General features: G+C 28.6%; 5 long non-coding RNA genes across 5 annotated transcripts; all 5 read right to left on the bottom strand.

Moving 5' to 3' along the window:
* Positions 1 to 185: 185 nt before the first annotated feature.
* On the bottom strand, positions 186 to 3565 carry LOC132926585 (uncharacterized). The gene is made up of 4 exons (XR_009661480.1): positions 3439 to 3565; positions 1518 to 2097; positions 739 to 839; positions 186 to 416 (listed from the first exon to the last, which is right to left on the bottom strand). It is a non-coding gene; the product is annotated as an uncharacterized LOC132926585 (long non-coding RNA).
* Positions 3566 to 3935: 370 nt separating this feature from the next.
* On the bottom strand, positions 3936 to 7315 carry LOC132926603 (uncharacterized). The gene is made up of 4 exons (XR_009661484.1): positions 7189 to 7315; positions 5268 to 5847; positions 4489 to 4589; positions 3936 to 4166 (listed from the first exon to the last, which is right to left on the bottom strand). It is a non-coding gene; the product is annotated as an uncharacterized LOC132926603 (long non-coding RNA).
* Positions 7316 to 7692: 377 nt separating this feature from the next.
* On the bottom strand, positions 7693 to 8422 carry LOC132927483 (uncharacterized). Its single transcript, XR_009661738.1, has 2 exons — positions 8239 to 8422; positions 7693 to 7917 (listed from the first exon to the last, which is right to left on the bottom strand). It is a non-coding gene; the product is annotated as an uncharacterized LOC132927483 (long non-coding RNA).
* A 9697-nt stretch (positions 8423 to 18119) lies between these two features.
* LOC132927333 (uncharacterized) lies at positions 18120 to 18850 on the bottom strand. The gene is made up of 2 exons (XR_009661698.1): positions 18667 to 18850; positions 18120 to 18344 (listed from the first exon to the last, which is right to left on the bottom strand). It is a non-coding gene; the product is annotated as an uncharacterized LOC132927333 (long non-coding RNA).
* Positions 18851 to 21869: 3019 nt separating this feature from the next.
* Positions 21870 to 22600, bottom strand: LOC132927367 (uncharacterized). The gene is made up of 2 exons (XR_009661710.1): positions 22417 to 22600; positions 21870 to 22094 (listed from the first exon to the last, which is right to left on the bottom strand). It is a non-coding gene; the product is annotated as an uncharacterized LOC132927367 (long non-coding RNA).
* Between the last annotated feature and the right edge of the window lie 4120 nt (positions 22601 to 26720).

Here is a 26720-nt window from a genome sequence, read left to right as displayed (position 1 = left end):
AAATACCAGGTTAAATGAAACACGTGAAAGATAATAATGGTAAATTTCTTAAACTATTGTTCAAGCTTCTAAACATTAACTTAATATTTGAGTGTTTTATAAATGTTTTATAATGATCATTTAAATATAGTAAAAATAAAATATATTTATAGCATAGGTAAATTTTAAGAATAAACAATACAAGCTAAAGGTGTTTACTATTATTTTATTCAGATATTTAACAAATCTCAATTGTTTCACAGCTATTAATTTAGTATCAATTATATTCAATAACCATTGCACGCACATTGCATAAATCCAATATTATTATCAGTATCTTCTAGTCCATTTTCAACATAGGATGTTGATACTTTCCCTGGTGGTAGAAATGTGAATTCGTGTCTCAGCGTGCCTTGATTGATCTGATATACTGCCAACTGAAAAAATGTAGTAAGTTAATAATGTATAACGGTTGGAGAATAACTTGAGAATATAGTGTTTTACAGGCAGTTCAAAGTATGAATTTGTAATATTAGTCAATATTATCATATAAAAAACATGTTTTATAGTGTTTATTATTAAGTATGAGCCTAAATGAAATATATGGAAGTTAATAATGGTAAATAAGAACCATTTACTTAATATAATGGTTAGGGTTTTATGACACTACCTTTTTGTAACACTACTATTAATTGAATATCAATTACATTCAATACCCATTACACGCACGTTGCATAAAACCATTAATATTAGCAGTACCTTCTATTCCATTTTCAACGGAAGATGTTGTAACTTTCCCAAGTGATAGAAATGTTAATTCATGGTCTCAGCATGCCTCGAGTGATCTGCTATACTGCCATCTAAAACACAAAGTAGTCAGTTAAATATGTTTAATGGTTAAAGAAATAATTATAATGCTTAGCAACAAAAGAGATAGTACAAATCTACCAGAATGTTTTGTTGAGTTTTAATGTAAAACAAAATATAAGTAAAGAATACACTTGTACATTAACATAAAATTGCTGATTTTCAATATTAAAATAATAAGAGTTTGTAATACTTGTATACATTATACAATAAGAATCATTGTCATAATCTAGTAATCAAGGTTTCTAGACACTAACATGAGAATTGAGTGTTTTATAAGCAGTTAAAAATATGACTTTGTAATATTTGTTAAAATTACCATATAAAATCATTTTTTATAGTGTTTATGAAGTATCAGCTTAAATGACCAATATGGATGTTAGTAATGGTAAATAAGAATCATTTACTTAATCTAATTGTCTAGGTTTCATGACACTAACTTGATAATTGAGATTCTTATGAGCAGCTAAAAATATGAATTTGTAATATGAGTCAAAATTGTGATATATAAGCACGTTTTATAGTGTTTATTATTAAGTATGAGCCTAAATGAAATATATGGAAGTTAATAATGGTAAATAAGAACCATTTACTTAATATAATGGTTAGGGTTTTATGACACTACCTTTTTGCAACACTACTATTAATTTAATATCAATTAAATTCAATACCCATTACACGCACGTTGCACAAAACCATTATTATTAGCAGTGTCGTCTAGTACATTTTCAACGTAGGATGTTGATATTTAGCGTAGTGGTAGAAATGTGAATTCATGTGTCAGCATGTATTGAATGATCTGCTATACTGCCATCTAAAAATAAAAAATAGTCAGTTAAATATGTGTAGTGTTTGGAGAATAACTTGAGAATACAGTGTTTTACAAGCAGTTCAAAGTATGACTTTGTAATGTTTGTTTAAATTATCATATCAAAATTATGATATTAAATCATTTTTTATTGTGTGTATGAAGCATCACCTTAAATGTAATATTTGAAAGTCAATTATGGAAAATTAGAATCATTTGCTTATAATCTAATGGTCAGGGTTTCATGACACTGACTTTTTGTTACACTACTATTAATTTAATATCAATTAAATTCAATACCCATTACACGCACGTTGCACAAAACCATTATTATTAGCAGTATCGTCTAGTACATTTTCAACGTAGGATATTGATATTTAGCATAGTGGTAGAAATGTGAATTCATGTCTCAGCATGTATTGAATGATCTGCTGTACTGCCATCTAAAAAAAAAATAGTAAGTTAAATATGTATAATGGTTGGAGGATAGAATGTCGCTACTAGACACCGTAAGGAGGACAACAATTTTTATATAACGACTATTACGTGGACAACACTGAATAATTTTGAAATGGAAACAATCAAAACATAAACTAACAGACAAACTTCATTTTTATTACAAAATTCTTGAAAACAATTTACAGTTGAAACTCAAATACAAATACGAATGTAAAACTGGAAAATGATATGAAATATAGACATAATATATAAACAGACGATAAGAAATAATAACTATGATAAGCCATAAAAGATAGTACCTACAAATATACCAGAATGTTTTGTAGAATATAAATGTACCTATTATAAGTGTGACTAAAGAATACATTTGTACAACTGAAAATTTGCTCCTTTTCAATATGAAAAAAGTGGGTATCGCTCCGCTGTATAGTAGAGATGGAGAGTAGGTCACTGGTCACTTTAATGGATGTGTTAAATTTGAATGCAACGACGGGTAGCATTGTATACGAAAAACGATTCTGAACGGAGATGATTTGTCAGTCAATGATAATTAGTTGGATATATTATATTATTACCTATATTTAAATTGTAATATATCGTTATTTTACGCGATTTCGTAAAAAATTATATTTCATACGCACATAAAATGTTTTCTAAATTGACAATGGATTTTTTTTTGTTTACGGTTACTTGAAGGAAAACTTATGGATAACCTAGTATTGGATTTGTGAACCTTAAGTATAAATCACAAAGATTTTATGAATTTTCAACTTCAAAATTCTTTGCAAATTTTCGTGATTTCGATATATTTTCTAAACATTTGAACTTTAAATGCATATAAACAAAAATTGTGACTAACGATTTTTGATTTATTTTTTACTACGATAAGTTTCAATTATCTATAAGTAGCTTAAAAAATGTCAAAATATTTTGAAAATTTAATCGCAAATAGATAACGCTAATATAAACGTTTGTTGAAAATTTCAAGTATTTACAATGATTCGTTTTTGAGTTACAGCAAAATCAAAAAATCGATTTTGTCTTTTCAAAGAGGGGCTGAAGTCAAAACCGAAGCATTATTACTACTCCAAAAAGTGATGACGGACACAAAAATAATACAAACATCATTGTAAAATCAATACATTCATCACTCCGTTCAGAATCTAAAAATATTAATTTGTATTATTCGTCAAAATTGACTTGTAAAATCATATTTTATAGTTTTTATGAAGTAAAAATATCTGGTTAAATGAAACATGTGCAAGTTAAAAATTATAAATCAGAATCATTTTCGTAATCGAGTAGTCAAGGATCAAGACACTTACTTGTGTTAACTTCGGGCATAAAATATGAACAATTCGTTTATAATATCAAAAATCTTTATTAAATGAACAACAACTACACCCAATAGCTAAGTAAAAACAACCGTCAATTATGTCAAAAGGCCGTCCGGCGAACGGCACACACGCAACCAACTAGTTTTACTCTGAGGCGATCGGGCATCGGCCGACGGATGTCGTCCCCACTACCGCCCTCTGTCGGTGCATACATTTAATAATTTTGAGTGTTTTATAAGCAGTTTCAAAATGGGAATTTGTCAAAATTATCATATAAAAACATGTATTATAGTGTATTCAAAATACCAGGTTAAATGAAACACGTGAAAGATAATAATGGTAAATTTCTTAAACTATTGTTCAAGCTTCTAAACATTAACTTAATATTTGAGTGTTTTATAAATGTTTTATAATGATCATTTAAATATAGTAAAAATAAAATATATTTATAGCATAGGTAAATTTTAAGAATAAACAATACAAGCTAAAGGTGTTTACTATTATTTTATTCAGATATTTAACAAATCTCAATTGTTTCACAGCTATTAATTTAGTATCAATTATATTCAATAACCATTGCACGCACATTGCATAAATCCAATATTATTATCAGTATCTTCTAGTCCATTTTCAACATAGGATGTTGATACTTTCCCTGGTGGTAGAAATGTGAATTCGTGTCTCAGCGTGCCTTGATTGATCTGATATACTGCCAACTGAAAAAATGTAGTAAGTTAATAATGTATAACGGTTGGAGAATAACTTGAGAATATAGTGTTTTACAGGCAGTTCAAAGTATGAATTTGTAATATTAGTCAATATTATCATATAAAAAACATGTTTTATAGTGTTTATTATTAAGTATGAGCCTAAATGAAATATATGGAAGTTAATAATGGTAAATAAGAACCATTTACTTAATATAATGGTTAGGGTTTTATGACACTACCTTTTTGTAACACTACTATTAATTGAATATCAATTACATTCAATACCCATTACACGCACGTTGCATAAAACCATTAATATTAGCAGTACCTTCTATTCCATTTTCAACGGAAGATGTTGTAACTTTCCCAAGTGATAGAAATGTTAATTCATGGTCTCAGCATGCCTCGAGTGATCTGCTATACTGCCATCTAAAACACAAAGTAGTCAGTTAAATATGTATAATGGTTAAAGAAATAATTATAATGCTTAGCAACAAAAGAGATAGTACAAATCTACCAGAATGTTTTGTTGAGTTTTAATGTAAAACAAAATATAAGTAAAGAATACACTTGTACATTAACATAAAATTGCTGATTTTCAATATTAAAATAATAAGAGTTTATAATACTTGTATACATTATACAATAAGAATCATTGTCATAATCTAGTAATCAAGGTTTCTAGACACTAACATGAGAATTGAGTGTTTTATAAGCAGTTAAAAATATGACTTTGTAATATTTGTTAAAATTACCATATAAAATCATTTTTTATAGTGTTTATGAAGTATCAGCTTAAATGACCAATATGGATGTTAGTAATGGTAAATAAGAATCATTTACTTAATCTAATTGTCTAGGTTTCATGACACTAACTTGATAATTGAGATTCTTATGAGCAGCTAAAAATATGAATTTGTAATATGAGTCAAAATTGTGATATATAAGCACGTTTTATAGTGTTTATTATTAAGTATGAGCCTAAATGAAATATATGGAAGTTAATAATGGTAAATAAGAACCATTTACTTAATATAATGGTTAGGGTTTTATGACACTACCTTTTTGCAACACTACTATTAATTTAATATCAATTAAATTCAATACCCATTACACGCACGTTGCACAAAACCATTATTATTAGCAGTGTCGTCTAGTACATTTTCAACGTAGGATGTTGATATTTAGCGTAGTGGTAGAAATGTGAATTCATGTGTCAGCATGTATTGAATGATCTGCTATACTGCCATCTAAAAATAAAAAATAGTCAGTTAAATATGTGTAGTGTTTGGAGAATAACTTGAGAATACAGTGTTTTACAAGCAGTTCAAAGTATGACTTTGTAATGTTTGTTTAAATTATCATATCAAAATTATGATATTAAATCATTTTTTATTGTGTGTATGAAGCATCACCTTAAATGTAATATTTGAAAGTCAATTATGGAAAATTAGAATCATTTGCTTATAATCTAATGGTCAGGGTTTCATGACACTGACTTTTTGTTACACTACTATTAATTTAATATCAATTAAATTCAATACCCATTACACGCACGTTGCACAAAACCATTATTATTAGCAGTATCGTCTAGTACATTTTCAACGTAGGATATTGATATTTAGCATAGTGGTAGAAATGTGAATTCATGTCTCAGCATGTATTGAATGATCTGCTGTACTGCCATCTAAAAAAAAAATAGTAAGTTAAATATGTATAATGGTTGGAGGATAGAATGTCGCTACTAGACACCGTAAGGAGGACAACAATTTTTATATAACGACTATTACGTGGACAACACTGAATAATTTTGAAATGGAAACAATCAAAACATAAACTAACAGACAAACTTCATTTTTATTACAAAATTCTTGAAAACAATTTACAGTTGAAACTCAAATACAAATACGAATGTAAAACTGGAAAATGATATGAAATATAGACATAATATATAAACAGACGATAAGAAATAATAACTATGATAAGCCATAAAAGATAGTACCTACAAATATACCAGAATGTTTTGTAGAATATAAATGTACCTATTATAAGTGTGACTAAAGAATACATTTGTACAACTGAAAATTTGCTCCTTTTCAATATGAAAAAAGTGGGTATCGCTCCGCTGTATAGTAGAGATGGAGAGTAGGTCACTGGTCACTTTAATGGATGTGTTAAATTTGAATGCAACGACGGGTAGCATTGTATACGAAAAACGATTCTGAACGGAGATGATTTGTCAGTCAATGATAATTAGTTGGATATATTATATTATTACCTATATTTAAATTGTAATATATCGTTATTTTACGCGATTTCGTAAAAAATTATATTTCATACGCACATAAAATGTTTTCTAAATTGACAATGGATTTTTTTTTGTTTACGGTTACTTGAAGGAAAACTTATGGATAACCTAGTATTGGATTTGTGAACCTTAAGTATAAATCACAAAGATTTTATGAATTTTCAACTTCAAAATTCTTTGCAAATTTTCGTGATTTCGATATATTTTCTAAACATTTGAACTTTAAATGCATATAAACAAAAATTGTGACTAACGATTTTTGATTTATTTTTTACTACGATAAGTTTCAATTATCTATAAGTAGCTTAAAAAATGTCAAAATATTTTGAAAATTTAATCGCAAATAGATAACGCTAATATAAACGTTTGTTGAAAATTTCAAGTATTTACAATGATTCGTTTTTGAGTTACAGCAAAATCAAAAAATCGATTTTGTCTTTTCAAAGAGGGGCTGAAGTCAAAACCGAAGCATTATTACTACTCCAAAAAGTGATGACGGACACAAAAATAATACAAACATCATTGTAAAATCAATACATTCATCACTCCGTTCAGAATCTAAAAATATTAATTTGTATTATTCGTCAAAATTGACTTGTAAAATCATATTTTATAGTTTTTATGAAGTAAAAATATCTGGTTAAATGAAACATGTGCAAGTTAAAAATTATAAATCAGAATCATTTTCGTAATCGAGTAGTCAAGGATCAAGACACTTACTTGTGTTAACTTCGGGCATAAAATATGAACAATTCGTTTATAATATCAAAAATCTTTATTAAATGAACAACAACTACACCCAATAGCTAAGTAAAAACAACCGTCAATTATGTCAAAAGGCCGTCCGGCGAACGGCACACACGCAACCAACTAGTTTTACTCTGAGGCGATCGGGCATCGGCCGACGGATGTCGTCCCCCACTACCGCCCTCTGTCGGTGCATACATTTAATAATTTTGAGTGTTTTATAAGAAGTTTCAAAATGGGAATTTGTCAAAATTATCATATAAAAACATGTATTATAGTGTATTCAAAATACCAGGTTAAATGAAACACGTGAAAGATAATAATGGTAAATTTCTTAAACTATTGTTCAAGCTTCTAAACATTAACTTAATATTTGAGTGTTTTATAAATGTTTTATAATGATCATTTAAATATAGTAAAAATAAAATATATTTATAGCATAGGTAAATTTTAAGAATAAACAATACAAGCTAAAGGTGTTTACTATTATTTTATTCAGATATTTAACAAATCTCAATTGTTTCACAGCTATTAATTTAGTATCAATTATATTCAATAACCATTGCACGCACATTGCATAAATCCAATATTATTATCAGTATCTTCTAGTCCATTTTCAACATAGGATGTTGATACTTTCCTTGGTGGTAGAAATGTGAATTCGTGTCTCAGCGTGCCTTGATTGATCTGATATACTGCCAACTGAAAAAATGTAGTAAGTTAATAATGTATAACGGTTGGAGAATAACTTGAGAATATAGTGTTTTACAGGCAGTTCAAAGTATGAATTTGTAATATTAGTCAATATTATCATATAAAAAACATGTTTATAGTGTTTATTATTAAGTATGAGCCTAAATGAAATATATGGAAGTTAATAATGGTAAATAAGAACCATTTACTTAATATAATGGTTAGGGTTTTATGACACTACCTTTTTGTAACACTACTATTAATTGAATATCAATTACATTCAATACCCATTACACGCACGTTGCATAAAACCATTAATATTAGCAGTACCTTCTATTCCATTTTCAACGGAAGATGTTGTAACTTTCCCAAGTGATAGAAATGTTAATTCATGGTCTCAGCATGCCTCGAGTGATCTGCTATACTGCCATCTAAAACACAAAGTAGTCAGTTAAATATGTATAATGGTTAAAGAAATAATTATAATGCTTAGCAACAAAAGAGATAGTACAAATCTACCAGAATGTTTTGTTGAGTTTTAATGTAAAACAAAATATAAGTAAAGAATACACTTGTACATTAACATAAAATTGCTGATTTTCAATATTAAAATAATAAGAGTTTGTAATACTTGTATACATTATACAATAAGAATCATTGTCATAATCTAGTAATCAAGGTTTCTAGACACTAACATGAGAATTGAGTGTTTTATAAGCAGTTAAAAATATGACTTTGTAATATTTGTTAAAATTACCATATAAAATCATTTTTTATAGTGTTTATGAAGTATCAGCTTAAATGACCAATATGGATGTTAGTAATGGTAAATAAGAATCATTTACTTAATCTAATTGTCTAGGTTTCATGACACTAACTTGATAATTGAGATTCTTATGAGCAGCTAAAAATATGAATTTGCAATATGAGTCAAAATTGTGATATATAAGCACGTTTTATAGTGTTTATTATTAAGTATGAGCCTAAATGAAATATATGGAAGTGAATAATGGTAAATAAGAACCATTTACTTAATATAATGGTTAGGGTTTTATGACACTACCTTTTTGCAACACTACTATTAATTTAATATCAATTAAATTCAATACCCATTACACGCACGTTGCACAAAACCATTATTATTAGCAGTGTCGTCTAGTACATTTTCAACGTAGGATGTTGATATTTAGCGTAGTGGTAGAAATGTGAATTCATGTGTCAGCATGTATTGAATGATCTGCTATACTGCCATCTAAAAATAAAAAATAGTCAGTTAAATATGTGTAGTGTTTGGAGAATAACTTGAGAATACAGTGTTTTACAAGCAGTTCAAAGTATGACTTTGTAATGTTTGTTTAAATTATCATATCAAAATTATGATATTAAATCATTTTTTATTGTGTGTATGAAGCATCACCTTAAATGTAATATTTGAAAGTCAATTATGGAAAATTAGAATCATTTGCTTATAATCTAATGGTCAGGGTTTCATGACACTGACTTTTTGTTACACTACTATTAATTTAATATCAATTAAATTCAATACCCATTACACGCACGTTGCACAAAACCATTATTATTAGCAGTATCGTCTAGTACATTTTCAACGTAGGATATTGATATTTAGCATAGTGGTAGAAATGTGAATTCATGTCTCAGCATGTATTGAATGATCTGCTGTACTGCCATCTAAAAAAAAAATAGTAAGTTAAATATGTATAATGGTTGGAGGATAGAATGTCGCTACTAGACACCGTAAGGAGGACAACAATTTTTATATAACGACTATTACGTGGACAACACTGAATAATTTTGAAATGGAAACAATCAAAACATAAACTAACAGACAAACTTCATTTTTATTACAAAATTCTTGAAAACAATTTACAGTTGAAACTCAAATACAAATACGAATGTAAAACTGGAAAATGATATGAAATATAGACATAATATATAAACAGACGATAAGAAATAATAACTATGATAAGCCATAAAAGATAGTACCTACAAATATACCAGAATGTTTTGTAGAATATAAATGTACCTATTATAAGTGTGACTAAAGAATACATTTGTACAACTGAAAATTTGCTCCTTTTCAATATGAAAAAAGTGGGTATCGCTCCGCTGTATAGTAGAGATGGAGAGTAGGTCACTGGTCACTTTAATGGATGTGTTAAATTTGAATGCAACGACGGGTAGCATTGTATACGAAAAACGATTCTGAACGGAGATGATTTGTCAGTCAATGATAATTAGTTGGATATATTATATTATTACCTATATTTAAATTGTAATATATCGTTATTTTACGCGATTTCGTAAAAAATTATATTTCATACGCACATAAAATGTTTTCTAAATTGACAATGGATTTTTTTTTGTTTACGGTTACTTGAAGGAAAACTTATGGATAACCTAGTATTGGATTTGTGAACCTTAAGTATAAATCACAAAGATTTTATGAATTTTCAACTTCAAAATTCTTTGCAAATTTTCGTGATTTCGATATATTTTCTAAACATTTGAACTTTAAATGCATATAAACAAAAATTGTGACTAACGATTTTTGATTTATTTTTTACTACGATAAGTTTCAATTATCTATAAGTAGCTTAAAAAATGTCAAAATATTTTGAAAATTTAATCGCAAATAGATAACGCTAATATAAACGTTTGTTGAAAATTTCAAGTATTTACAATGATTCGTTTTTGAGTTACAGCAAAATCAAAAAATCGATTTTGTCTTTTCAAAGAGGGGCTGAAGTCAAAACCGAAGCATTATTACTACTCCAAAAAGTGATGACGGACACAAAAATAATACAAACATCATTGTAAAATCAATACATTCATCACTCCGTTCAGAATCTAAAAATATTAATTTGTATTATTCGTCAAAATTGACTTGTAAAATCATATTTTATAGTTTTTATGAAGTAAAAATATCTGGTTAAATGAAACATGTGCAAGTTAAAAATTATAAATCAGAATCATTTTCGTAATCGAGTAGTCAAGGATCAAGACACTTACTTGTGTTAACTTCGGGCATAAAATATGAACAATTCGTTTATAATATCAAAAATCTTTATTAAATGAACAACAACTACACCCAATAGCTAAGTAAAAACAACCGTCAATTATGTCAAAAGGCCGTCCGGCGAACGGCACACACGCAACCAACTAGTTTTACTCTGAGGCGATCGGGCATCGGCCGACGGATGTCGTCCCCACTACCGCCCTCTGTCGGTGCATACATTTAATAATTTTGAGTGTTTTATAAGAAGTTTCAAAATGGGAATTTGTCAAAATTATCATATAAAAACATGTATTATAGTGTATTCAAAATACCAGGTTAAATGAAACACGTGAAAGATAATAATGGTAAATTTCTTAAACTATTGTTCAAGCTTCTAAACATTAACTTAATATTTGAGTGTTTTATAAATGTTTTATAATGATCATTTAAATATAGTAAAAATAAAATATATTTATAGCATAGGTAAATTTTAAGAATAAACAATACAAGCTAAAGGTGTTTACTATTATTTTATTCAGATATTTAACAAATTTCAATTGTTTCACAGCTATTAATTTAGTATCAATTATATTCAATAACCATTGCACGCACATTGCATAAATCCAATATTATTATCAGTATCTTCTAGTCCATTTTCAACATAGGATGTTGATACTTTCCTTGGTGGTAGAAATGTGAATTCGTGTCTCAGCGTGCCTTGATTGATCTGATATACTGCCAACTGAAAAAATGTAGTAAGTTAATAATGTATAACGGTTGGAGAATAACTTGAGAATATAGTGTTTTACAGGCAGTTCAAAGTATGAATTTGTAATATTAGTCAATATTATCATATAAAAAACATGTTTTATAGTGTTTATTATTAAGTATGAGCCTAAATGAAATATATGGAAGTGAATAATGGTAAATAAGAACCATTTACTTAATATAATGGTTAGGGTTTTATGACACTACCTTTTTGCAACACTACTATTAATTTAATATCAATTAAATTCAATACCCATTACACGCACGTTGCACAAAACCATTATTATTAGCAGTGTCGTCTAGTACATTTTCAACGTAGGATGTTGATATTTAGCGTAGTGGTAGAAATGTGAATTCATGTGTCAGCATGTATTGAATGATCTGCTATACTGCCATCTAAAAATAAAAAATAGTCAGTTAAATATGTGTAGTGTTTGGAGAATAACTTGAGAATACAGTGTTTTACAAGCAGTTCAAAGTATGACTTTGTAATGTTTGTTTAAATTATCATATCAAAATTATGATATTAAATCATTTTTTATTGTGTGTATGAAGCATCACCTTAAATGTAATATTTGAAAGTCAATTATGGAAAATTAGAATCATTTGCTTATAATCTAATGGTCAGGGTTTCATGACACTGACTTTTTGTTACACTACTATTAATTTAATATCAATTAAATTCAATACCCATTACACGCACGTTGCACAAAACCATTATTATTAGCAGTATCGTCTAGTACATTTTCAACGTAGGATATTGATATTTAGCATAGTGGTAGAAATGTGAATTCATGTCTCAGCATGTATTGAATGATCTGCTGTACTGCCATCTAAAAAAAAAATAGTAAGTTAAATATGTATAATGGTTGGAGGATAGAATGTCGCTACTAGACACCGTAAGGAGGACAACAATTTTTATATAACGACTATTACGTGGACAACACTGAATAATTTTGAAATGGAAACAATCAAAACATAAACTAACAGACAAACTTCATTTTTATTACAAAATTCTTGAAAACAATTTACAGTTGAAACTCAAATACAAATACGAATGTAAAACTGGAAAATGATATGAAATATAGACATAATATATAAACAGACGATAAGAAATAATAACTATGATAAGCCATAAAAGATAGTACCTACAAATATACCAGAATGTTTTGTAGAATATAAATGTACCTATTATAAGTGTGACTAAAGAATACATTTGTACAACTGAAAATTTGCTCCTTTTCAATATGAAAAAAGTGGGTATCGCTCCGCTGTATAGTAGAGATGGAGAGTAGGTCACTGGTCACTTTAATGGATGTGTTAAATTTGAATGCAACGACGGGTAGCATTGTATACGAAAAACGATTCTGAACGGAGATGATTTGTCAGTCAATGATAATTAGTTGGATATATTATATTATTACCTATATTTAAATTGTAATATATCGTTATTTTACGCGATTTCGTAAAAAATTATATTTCATACGCACATAAAATGTTTTCTAAATTGACAATGGATTTTTTTTTGTTTACGGTTACTTGAAGGAAAACTTATGGATAACCTAGTATTGGATTTGTGAACCTTAAGTATAAATCACAAAGATTTTATGAATTTTCAACTTCAAAATTCTTTGCAAATTTTCGTGATTTCGATATATTTTCTAAACATTTGAACTTTAAATGCATATAAACAAAAATTGTGACTAACGATTTTTGATTTATTTTTTACTACGATAAGTTTCAATTATCTATAAGTAGCTTAAAAAATGTCAAAATATTTTGAAAATTTAATCGCAAATAGATAACGCTAATATAAACGTTTGTTGAAAATTTCAAGTATTTACAATGATTCGTTTTTGAGTTACAGCAAAATCAAAAAATCGATTTTGTCTTTTCAAAGAGGGGCTGAAGTCAAAACCGAAGCATTATTACTACTCCAAAAAGTGATGACGGACACAAAAATAATACAAACATCATTGTAAAATCAATACATTCATCACTCCGTTCAGAATCTAAAAATATTAATTTGTATTATTCGTCAAAATTGACTTGTAAAATCATATTTTATAGTTTTTATGAAGTAAAAATATCTGGTTAAATGAAACATGTGCAAGTTAAAAATTATAAATCAGAATCATTTTCGTAATCGAGTAGTCAAGGATCAAGACACTTACTTGTGTTAACTTCGGGCATAAAATATGAACAATTCGTTTATAATATCAAAAATCTTTATTAAATGAACAACAACTACACCCAATAGCTAAGTAAAAACAACCGTCAATTATGTCAAAAGGCCGTCCGGCGAACGGCACACACGCAACCAACTAGTTTTACTCTGAGGCGATCGGGCATCGGCCGACGGATGTCGTCCCCACTACCGCCCTCTGTCGGTGCATACATTTAATAATTTTGAGTGTTTTATAAGCAGTTTCAAAATGGGAATTTGTCAAAATTATCATATAAAAACATGTATTATAGTGTATTCAAAATACCAGGTTAAATGAAACACGTGAAAGATAATAATGGTAAATTTCTTAAACTATTGTTCAAGCTTCTAAACATTAACTTAATATTTGAGTGTTTTATAAATGTTTTATAATGATCATTTAAATATAGTAAAAATAAAATATATTTATAGCATAGGTAAATTTTAAGAATAAACAATACAAGCTAAAGGTGTTTACTATTATTTTATTCAGATATTTAACAAATCTCAATTGTTTCACAGCTATTAATTTAGTATCAATTATATTCAATAACCATTGCACGCACATTGCATAAATCCAATATTATTATCAGTATCTTCTAGTTTTCAACATAGGATGTTGATACTTTCCTTGGTGGTAGAAAATGTGAATTCGTGTCTCAGCGTGCCTTGATTGATCTGATATACTGCCAACTGAAAAAATGTAGTAAGTTAATAATGTATAACGGTTGGAGAATAACTTGAGAATATAGTGTTTTACAGGCAGTTCAAAGTATGAATTTGTAATATTAGTCAATATTATCATATAAAAAAACATGTTTTATAGTGTTTATTATTAAGTATGAGCCTAAATGAAATATATGGAAGTTAATAATGGTAAAATAAGAACCATTTACTTAATATAATGGTTAGGGTTTTATGACACTACCTTTTTGTAACACTACTATTAATTGAATATCAATTACATTCAATACCCATTACACGCACGTTGCATAAAACCATTAATATTAGCAGTACCTTCTATTCCATTTTCAACGGAAGATGTTGTAACTTTCCCAAGTGATAGAAATGTTAATTCATGGTCTCAGCATGCCTCGAGTGATCTGCTATACTGCCATCTAAAACACAAAGTAGTCAGTTAAATATGTATAATGGTTAAAGAAATAATTATAATGCTTAGCAACAAAAGAGATAGTACAAATCTACCAGAATGTTTTGTTGAGTTTTAATGTAAAACAAAATATAAGTAAAGAATACACTTGTACATTAACATAAAATTGCTGATTTTCAATATTAAAATAATAAGAGTTTGTAATACTTGTATACATTATACAATAAGAATCATTGTCATAATCTAGTAATCAAGGTTTCTAGACACTAACATGAGAATTGAGTGTTTTATAAGCAGTTAAAAATATGACTTTGTAATATTTGTTAAAATTACCATATAAAATCATTTTTTATAGTGTTTATGAAGTATCAGCTTAAATGACCAATATGGATGTTAGTAATGGTAAATAAGAATCATTTACTTAATCTAATTGTCTAGGTTTCATGACACTAACTTGATAATTGAGATTCTTATGAGCAGCTAAAAATATGAATTTGTAATATGAGTCAAAATTGTGATATATAAGCACGTTTTATAGTGTTTATTATTAAGTATGAGCCTAAATGAAATATATGGAAGTGAATAATGGTAAATAAGAACCATTTACTTAATATAATGGTTAGGGTTTTATGACACTACCTTTTTGCAACACTACTATTAATTTAATATCAATTAAATTCAATACCCATTACACGCACGTTGCACAAAACCATTATTATTAGCAGTGTCGTCTAGTACATTTTCAACGTAGGATGTTGATATTTAGCGTAGTGGTAGAAATGTGAATTCATGTGTCAGCATGTATTGAATGATCTGCTATACTGCCATCTAAAAATAAAAAATAGTCAGTTAAATATGTGTAGTGTTTGGAGAATAACTTGAGAATACAGTGTTTTACAAGCAGTTCAAAGTATGACTTTGTAATGTTTGTTTAAATTATCATATCAAAATTATGATATTAAATCATTTTTTATTGTGTGTATGAAGCATCACCTTAAATGTAATATTTGAAAGTCAATTATGGAAAATTAGAATCATTTGCTTATAATCTAATGGTCAGGGTTTCATGACACTGACTTTTTGTTACACTACTATTAATTTAATATCAATTAAATTCAATACCCATTACACGCACGTTGCACAAAACCATTATTATTAGCAGTATCGTCTAGTACATTTTCAACGTAGGATATTGATATTTAGCATAGTGGTAGAAATGTGAATTCATGTCTCAGCATGTATTGAATGATCTGCTGTACTGCCATCTAAAAAAAAAAATAGTAAGTTAAATATGTATAATGGTTGGAGGATAGAATGTCGCTACTAGACACCGTAAGGAGGACAACAATTTTTATATAACGACTATTACGTGGACAACACTGAATAATTTTGAAATGGAAACAATCAAAACATAAACTAACAGACAAACTTCATTTTTATTACAAAATTCTTGAAAACAATTTACAGTTGAAACTCAAATACAAATACGAATGTAAAACTGGAAAATGATATGAAATATAGACATAATATATAAACAGACGATAAGAAATAATAACTATGATAAGCCATAAAAGATAGTACCTACAAATATACCAGAATGTTTTGTAGAATATAAATGTACCTATTATAAGTGTGACTAAAGAATACATTTGTACAACTGAAAATTTGCTCCTTTTCAATATGAAAAAAGTGGGTATCGCTCCGCTGTATAGTAGAGATGGAGAGTAGGTCACTGGTCACTTTAATGGATGTGTTAAATTTGAATGCAACGACGGGTAGCATTGTATACGAAAAACGATTCTGAACGGAGATGATTTGTCAGTCAATGATAATTAGTTGGATATATTATATTATTACCTATATTTAAATTGTAATATATCGTTATTTTACGCGATTTCGTAAAAAATTATATTTCATACGCACATAAAATGTTTTCTAAATTGACAATGGATTTTTTTTTGTTTACGGTTACTTGAAGGAAAACTTATGGATAACCTAGTATTGGATTTGTGAACCTTAAGTATAAATCACAAAGATTTTATGAATTTTCAACTTCAAAATTCTTTGCAAATTTTCGTGATTTCGATATATTTTCTAAACATTTGAACTTTAAATGCATATAAACAAAAATTGTGACTAACGATTTTTGATTTATTTTTTACTACGATAAGTTTCAATTATCTATAAGTAGCTTAAAAAATGTCAAAATATTTTGAAAATTTAATCGCAAATAGATAACGCTAATATAAACGTTTGTTGAAAATTTCAAGTATTTACAATGATTCGTTTTTGAGTTACAGCAAAATCAAAAAATCGATTTTGTCTTTTCAAAGAGGGGCTGAAGTCAAAACCGAAGCATTATTACTACTCCAAAAAGTGATGACGGACACAAAAATAATACAAACATCATTGTAAAATCAATACATTCATCACTCCGTTCAGAATCTAAAAATATTAATTTGTATTATTCGTCAAAATTGACTTGTAAAATCATATTTTATAGTTTTTATGAAGTAAAAATATCTGGTTAAATGAAACATGTGCAAGTTAAAAATTATAAATCAGAATCATTTTCGTAATCGAGTAGTCAAGGATCAAGACACTTACTTGTGTTAACTTCGGGCATAAAATATGAACAATTCGTTTATAATATCAAAAATCTTTATTAAATGAACAACAACTACACCCAATAGCTAAGTAAAAACAACCGTCAATTATGTCAAAAGGCCGTCCGGCGAACGGCACACACGCAACCAACTAGTTTTACTCTGAGGCGATCGGGCATCGGCCGACGGATGTCGTCCCCACTACCGCCCTCTGTCGGTGCATACATTTAATAATTTTGAGTGTTTTATAAGCAGTTTCAAAATGGGAATTTGTCAAAATTATCATATAAAAACATGTATTATAGTGTATTCAAAATACCAGGTTAAATGAAACACGTGAAAGATAATAATGGTAAATTTCTTAAACTATTGTTCAAGCTTCTAAACATTAACTTAATATTTGAGTGTTTTATAAATGTTTTATAATGATCATTTAAATATAGTAAAAATAAAATATATTTATAGCATAGGTAAATTTTAAGAATAAACAATACAAGCTAAAGGTGTTTACTATTATTTTATTCAGATATTTAACAAATCTCAATTGTTTCACAGCTATTAATTTAGTATCAATTATATTCAATAACCATTGCACGCACATTGCATAAATCCAATATTATTATCAGTATCTTCTAGTCCATTTTCAACATAGGATGTTGATACTTTCCTTGGTGGTAGAAATGTGAATTCGTGTCTCAGCGTGCCTTGATTGATCTGATATACTGCCAACTGAAAAAATGTAGTAAGTTAATAATGTATAACGGTTGGAGAATAACTTGAGAATATAGTGTTTTACAGGCAGTTCAAAGTATGAATTTGTAATATTAGTCAATATTATCATATAAAAAACATGTTTTATAGTGTTTATTATTAAGTATGAGCCTAAATGAAATATATGGAAGTTAATAATGGTAAATAAGAACCATTTACTTAATATAATGGTTAGGGTTTTATGACACTACCTTTTTGTAACACTACTATTAATTGAATATCAATTACATTCAATACCCATTACACGCACGTTGCATAAAACCATTAATATTAGCAGTACCTTCTATTCCATTTTCAACGGAAGATGTTGTAACTTTCCCAAGTGATAGAAATGTTAATTCATGGTCTCAGCATGCCTCGAGTGATCTGCTATACTGCCATCTAAAACACAAAGTAGTCAGTTAAATATGTATAATGGTTAAAGAAATAATTATAATGCTTAGCAACAAAAGAGATAGTACAAATCTACCAGAATGTTTTGTTGAGTTTTAATGTAAAACAAAATATAAGTAAAGAATACACTTGTACATTAACATAAAATTGCTGATTTTCAATATTAAAATAATAAGAGTTTGTAATACTTGTATACATTATACAATAAGAATCATTGTCATAATCTAGTAATCAAGGTTTCTAGACACTAACATGAGAATTGAGTGTTTTATAAGCAGTTAAAAATATGACTTTGTAATATTTGTTAAAATTACCATATAAAATCATTTTTTATAGTGTTTATGAAGTATCAGCTTAAATGACCAATATGGATGTTAGTAATGGTAAATAAGAATCATTTACTTAATCTAATTGTCTAGGTTTCATGACACTAACTTGATAATTGAGATTCTTATGAGCAGCTAAAAATATGAATTTGTAATATGAGTCAAAATTGTGATATATAAGCACGTTTTATAGTGTTTATTATTAAGTATGAGCCTAAATGAAATATATGGAAGTGAATAATGGTAAATAAGAACCATTTACTTAATATAATGGTTAGGGTTTTATGACACTACCTTTTTGCAACACTACTATTAATTTAATATCAATTAAATTCAATACCCATTACACGCACGTTGCACAAAACCATTATTATTAGCAGTGTCGTCTAGTACATTTTCAACGTAGGATGTTGATATTTAGCGTAGTGGTAGAAATGTGAATTCATGTGTCAGCATGTATTGAATGATCTGCTATACTGCCATCTAAAAATAAAAAATAGTCAGTTAAATATGTGTAGTGTTTGGAGAATAACTTGAGAATACAGTGTTTTACAAGCAGTTCAAAGTATGACTTTGTAATGTTTGTTTAAATTATCATATCAAAATTATGATATTAAATCATTTTTTATTGTGTGTATGAAGCATCACCTTAAATGTAATATTTGAAAGTCAATTATGGAAAATTAGAATCATTTGCTTATAATCTAATGGTCAGGGTTTCATGACACTGACTTTTTGTTACACTACTATTAATTTAATATCAATTAAATTCAATACCCATTACACGCACGTTGCACAAAACCATTATTATTAGCAGTATCGTCTAGTACATTTTCAACGTAGGATATTGATATTTAGCATAGTGGTAGAAATGTGAATTCATGTCTCAGCATGTATTGAATGATCTGCTGTACTGCCATCTAAAAAAAAAATAGTAAGTTAAATATGTATAATGGTTGGAGGATAGAATGTCGCTACTAGACACCGTAAGGAGGACAACAATTTTTATATAACGACTATTACGTGGACAACACTGAATAATTTTGAAATGGAAACAATCAAAACATAAACTAACAGACAAACTTCATTTTTATTACAAAATTCTTGAAAACAATTTACAGTTGAAACTCAAATACAAATACGAATGTAAAACTGGAAAATGATATGAAATATAGACATAATATATAAACAGACGATAAGAAATAATAACTATGATAAGCCATAAAAGATAGTACCTACAAATATACCAGAATGTTTTGTAGAATATAAATGTACCTATTATAAGTGTGACTAAAGAATACATTTGTACAACTGAAAATTTGCTCCTTTTCAATATGAAAAAAGTGGGTATCGCTCCGCTGTATAGTAGAGATGGAGAGTAGGTCACTGGTCACTTTAATGGATGTGTTAAATTTGAATGCAACGACGGGTAGCATTGTATACGAAAAACGATTCTGAACGGAGATGATTTGTCAGTCAATGATAATTAGTTGGATATATTATATTATTACCTATATTTAAATTGTAATATATCGTTATTTTACGCGATTTCGTAAAAAATTATATTTCATACGCACATAAAATGTTTTCTAAATTGACAATGGATTTTTTTTTGTTTACGGTTACTTGAAGGAAAACTTATGGATAACCTAGTATTGGATTTGTGAACCTTAAGTATAAATCACAAAGATTTTATGAATTTTCAACTTCAAAATTCTTTGCAAATTTTCGTGATTTCGATATATTTTCTAAACATTTGAACTTTAAATGCATATAAACAAAAATTGTGACTAACGATTTTTGATTTATTTTTTACTACGATAAGTTTCAATTATCTATAAGTAGCTTAAAAAATGTCAAAATATTTTGAAAATTTAATCGCAAATAGATAACGCTAATATAAACGTTTGTTGAAAATTTCAAGTATTTACAATGATTCGTTTTTGAGTTACAGCAAAATCAAAAAATCGATTTTGTCTTTTCAAAGAGGGGCTGAAGTCAAAACCGAAGCATTATTACTACTCCAAAAAGTGATGACGGACACAAAAATAATACAAACATCATTGTAAAATCAATACATTCATCACTCCGTTCAGAATCTAAAAATATTAATTTGTATTATTCGTCAAAATTGACTTGTAAAATCATATTTTATAGTTTTTATGAAGTAAAAATATCTGGTTAAATGAAACATGTGCAAGTTAAAAATTATAAATCAGAATCATTTTCGTAATCGAGTAGTCAAGGATCAAGACACTTACTTGTGTTAACTTCGGGCATAAAATATGAACAATTCGTTTATAATATCAAAAATCTTTATTAAATGAACAACAACTACACCCAATAGCTAAGTAAAAACAACCGTCAATTATGTCAAAAGGCCGTCCGGCGAACGGCACACACGCAACCAACTAGTTTTACTCTGAGGCGATCGGGCATCGGCCGACGGATGTCGTCCCCACTACCGCCCTCTGTCGGTGCATACATTTAATAATTTTGAGTGTTTTATAAGCAGTTTCAAAATGGGAATTTGTCAAAATTATCATATAAAAACATGTATTATAGTGTATTCAAAATACCAGGTTAAATGAAACACGTGAAAGATAATAATGGTAAATTTCTTAAACTATTGTTCAAGCTTCTAAACATTAACTTAATATTTGAGTGTTTTATAAATGTTTTATAATGATCATTTAAATATAGTAAAAATAAAATATATTTATAGCATAGGTAAATTTTAAGAATAAACAATACAAGCTAAAGGTGTTTACTATTATTTTATTCAGATATTTAACAAATCTCAATTGTTTCACAGCTATTAATTTAGTATCAATTATATTCAATAACCATTGCACGCACATTGCATAAATCCAATATTATTATCAGTATCTTCTAGTCCATTTTCAACATAGGATGTTGATACTTTCCTTGGTGGTAGAAATGTGAATTCGTGTCTCAGCGTGCCTTGATTGATCTGATATACTGCCAACTGAAAAAATGTAGTAAGTTAATAATGTATAACGGTTGGAGAATAACTTGAGAATATAGTGTTTTACAGGCAGTTCAAAGTATGAATTTGTAATATTAGTCAATATTATCATATAAAAAACATGTTTTATAGTGTTTATTATTAAGTATGAGCCTAAATGAAATATATGGAAGTTAATAATGGTAAATAAGAACCATTTACTTAATATAATGGTTAGGGTTTTATGACACTACCTTTTTGTAACACTACTATTAATTGAATATCAATTACATTCAATACCCATTACACGCACGTTGCATAAAACCATTAATATTAGCAGTACCTTCTATTCCATTTTCAACGGAAGATGTTGTAACTTTCCCAAGTGATAGAAATGTTAATTCATGGTCTCAGCATGCCTCGAGTGATCTGCTATACTGCCATCTAAAACACAAAGTAGTCAGTTAAATATGTATAATGGTTAAAGAAATAATTATAATGCTTAGCAACAAAAGAGATAGTACAAATCTACCAGAATGTTTTGTTGAGTTTTAATGTAAAACAAAATATAAGTAAAGAATACACTTGTACATTAACATAAAATTGCTGATTTTCAATATTAAAATAATAAGAGTTTGTAATACTTGTATACATTATACAATAAGAATCATTGTCATAATCTAGTAATCAAGGTTTCTAGACACTAACATGAGAATTGAGTGTTTTATAAGCAGTTAAAAATATGACTTTGTAATATTTGTTAAAATTACCATATAAAATCATTTTTTATAGTGTTTATGAAGTATCAGCTTAAATGACCAATATGGATGTTAGTAATGGTAAATAAGAATCATTTACTTAATCTAATTGTCTAGGTTTCATGACACTAACTTGATAATTGAGATTCTTATGAGCAGCTAAAAATATGAATTTGTAATATGAGTCAAAATTGTGATATATAAGCACGTTTTATAGTGTTTATTATTAAGTATGAGCCTAAATGAAATATATGGAAGTGAATAATGGTAAATAAGAACCATTTACTTAATATAATGGTTAGGGTTTTATGACACTACCTTTTTGCAACACTACTATTAATTTAATATCAATTAAATTCAATACCCATTACACGCACGTTGCACAAAACCATTATTATTAGCAGTGTCGTCTAGTACATTTTCAACGTAGGATGTTGATATTTAGCGTAGTGGTAGAAATGTGAATTCATGTGTCAGCATGTATTGAATGATCTGCTATACTGCCATCTAAAAATAAAAAATAGTCAGTTAAATATGTGTAGTGTTTGGAGAATAACTTGAGAATACAGTGTTTTACAGGCAGTTCAAAGTATGAATTTGTAATATTAGTCAATATTATCATATAAAAAACATGTTTTATAGTGTTTATTATTAAGTATGAGCCTAAATGATATATATGGAAGTTAATAATGGTAAATAAGAACTAGACGTTACTAACTAACTAGAACATTACGAAGTGTTTTACGGGAAAACCGAGAGACATAGGACGAAAGTCGTGAGACTAAAATTGATCCCCATAACCAGCTTCATAAGTTGTATGCTTTTGATTTTTCGAAAAACCGTTGTTAAGGATTTTTAAACGTCGTACTTAGGTCGGACGATTTTTGAAAACCCAAAATTTGAAATAATTAGTTTTTGGAAAAATGAAAAACTGGATCTGGTTTACAATCACATGTAAAACACTTTAACTCTCGTGATAAATTGTCGTTGGACCACTAGGTGACCTAGGAAATGCGAATGAAAATTGAAAATTTTCGCTTACGAAGTAATTTACGGGAAAACCGTGAGAGATAGGACGAAAGTCGTAAGATATAAAATTGATCCCCATAACCAGCTTCTTATGTTGTATACTTTTGATTTTTCGAGAAACCGTTGTTAAGGATTTTTAAACGTCGTACTTAGGTCGGACGATTTTTGAAAACCCAAAATTTGAAATAACGAGTTTTTGGAAAAATGAAAAACTGATTCTGGTTTACAATTACATGTAGAACACTTTAACTCTCGTGATAAATTGTCGTTGGACAACTAGGAGACCTAGGAAACGCGAATGAAAATTGAAAATTTCGAAAAATGAAAGTTGTCGTTTACGAAGTGTGTAACGGGAAAACCGTGAGAGATAGGACGAAAGTCGTAAGACATAAAATTGATCCCCATAACAAGCTTCTTAAGTTGTATACTTTTGATTTTTCGAGAAACCGTTGTTAAGGATTTTTAAACGTCGTACTTAGGTCGGACGATTTTTGAAAACCCAAAATTTGAAATAACGAGTTTTTGGAAAAATGAAAAACTGATTCTGGTTTACAATTACATGTAAAACACTTTAACTCTCGTGATAAATTGTCGTTGGACCAATAGGAGACCTAGGAAACGCGTATGAAAATTGAAAATTTCGAAAAATGAAAATCCTCGTTTACGAAGTGTGTAACGGGAAAACCGTGAGAGATAGGACGAAAGTCGTAAGACATAAAATTGATCCCCATAACAAGCTTCTTAAGTTGTATACTTTTGATTTTTCGAGAAACCGTTGTTAAGGATTTTTAAACGTCGTACTTAGGTCGGACGATTTTTGAAAACCCAAAATTTGAAATAATTAGTTTTTGGAAATATGAAAAACTGATTCTGGTTTACAATTACATGTAGAACACTTTAACTCTCGTGATAAATTGTCGTTGGACCACTAGGTGACCTAGGAAACGCGAATGAAAATTGAAAATTTCGAAAAATGAAAATTCTCGTTTACGAAGTGTGTAACGGGAAAACCGTGAGAGATAGGACGAAAGTCGTAAGACATAAAATTGATCCCCATAACAAGCTTCTTAAGTTGTATGCTTTTGATTTTTGGAAAAACCGTTGTTAAGGATTTTTAAACGTCGTACTTAGGTCGGACGATTTTTGAAAACCCAAAATTTGAAATAACGAGTTTTTGGAAAAATGAAAAACTGATTCTGGTTTACAATTACATGTAGAACACTTTAACTCGAGTGATAAATTGTCGTTGGACAACTAGGAGACCTAGGAAACGCGAATGAAAATTGAAAATTTCGAAAAATGAAAGTTGTCGTTTACGAAGTGTGTAACGGGAAAACCGTGAGAGATAGGACGAAAGTCGTAAGACATAAAATTGATCCCCATAACAAGCTTCTTAAGTTGTATAGTTTTGATTTTTCGAGAAACCGTTGTTAAGGATTTTTAAACGTCGTACTTAGGTCGGACGATTTTTGAAAACCCATAATTTGAAATAACGAGTTTTTGGAAAAATGAAAAACTGATTCTGGTTTACAATTACATGTAAAACACTTTAACTCTCGTGATAAATTGTCGTTGGACCACTAGGAGACCTAGGAAACGCGAATGAAAATTGAAAATTTCGAAAAATGAAAGTTGTCGTTTACGAAGTAAGTAACGGGAAAACCGTGAGAGATAGGACGAAAGTCGTAAGACATAAAATTGATCCCCATAACAAGCTTCTTAAGTTGTATGCTTTTGATTTTTGGAAAAACCGTTGTTAAGGATTTTTAAACGTCGTACTTAGGTCGGACGATTTTTGAAAACCCAAAATTTGAAATAACGAGTTTTTGGAAAAATGAAAAACTGATTCTGGTTTACAATTACATGTAGAACACTTTAACTCTCGTGATAAATTGTCGTTGGACAACTAGGAGACCTAGGAAACGCGAATGAAAATTGAAAATTTCGAAAAATGAAAGTTGTCGTTTACGAAGTGTGTAACGGGAAAACCGTGAGAGATAGGACGAAAGTCGTAAGACATAAAATTGATCCCCATAACAAGCTTCTTAAGTTGTATACTTTTGATTTTTCGAGAAACCGTTGTTAAGGATTTTAAACGTCGTACTTAGGTCGGACGATTTTTGAAAACCCAAAATTTGAAATAACGAGTTTTTGGAAAAATGAAAAACTGATTCTGGTTTACAATTACATGTAAAACACTTTAACTCTCGTGATAAATTGTCGTTGGACCAATAGGAGACCTAGGAAACGCGAATGAAAATTGAAAATTTCGAAAAATGAAAGTTGTCGTTTACGAAGTAAGTAACGGGAAAACCGTGAGAGATACGACGAAAGTCGTAAGACATAAAATTGATCCCCATAACAAGCTTCTTAAGTTGTATACTTTTGATTTTTCGACAAACCGTTGTTAAGGATTTTTAAACGTAGTACTTAGGTCGGACGATTTTTGAAAACCCAAAATTTGAAATAACGAGTTTTTGGAAAATTGAAAAACTGATTCTGGTTTACAATTACATGTAGAACACTTTAACTCTCGTGATAAATTGTCGTTGGACCACTAGGTGACCTAGGAAACGCGAATGAAAATTGAAAATTTCGAAAAATGAAAATTCTCGTTTACGAAGTGTGTAACGGGAAAACCGTGAGAGATAGGACGAAAGTCGTAAGACATAAAATTGATCCCCATAACAAGCTTCTTAAGTTGTATACTTTTGATTTTTCGAGAAACCGTTGTTAAGGATTTTTAAACGTCGTACTTAAGTCGGACAATTTTTGAAAACCCAAAATTTGAAATAACGAGTTTTTGGAAAAATGAAAAACTGATTATGGTTTACAATTACATGTAAAACACTTTAACCCT

This window comes from Rhopalosiphum padi, chromosome 3, assembly GCF_020882245.1.
Source record: "Rhopalosiphum padi isolate XX-2018 chromosome 3, ASM2088224v1, whole genome shotgun sequence".
In the NCBI taxonomy this organism is placed as follows: domain Eukaryota; kingdom Metazoa; phylum Arthropoda; class Insecta; order Hemiptera; family Aphididae; genus Rhopalosiphum; species Rhopalosiphum padi.
The sequence above is the reverse complement of the archived record's forward strand: the minus strand, read 5'-3'. Positions and strand labels throughout refer to the sequence as shown.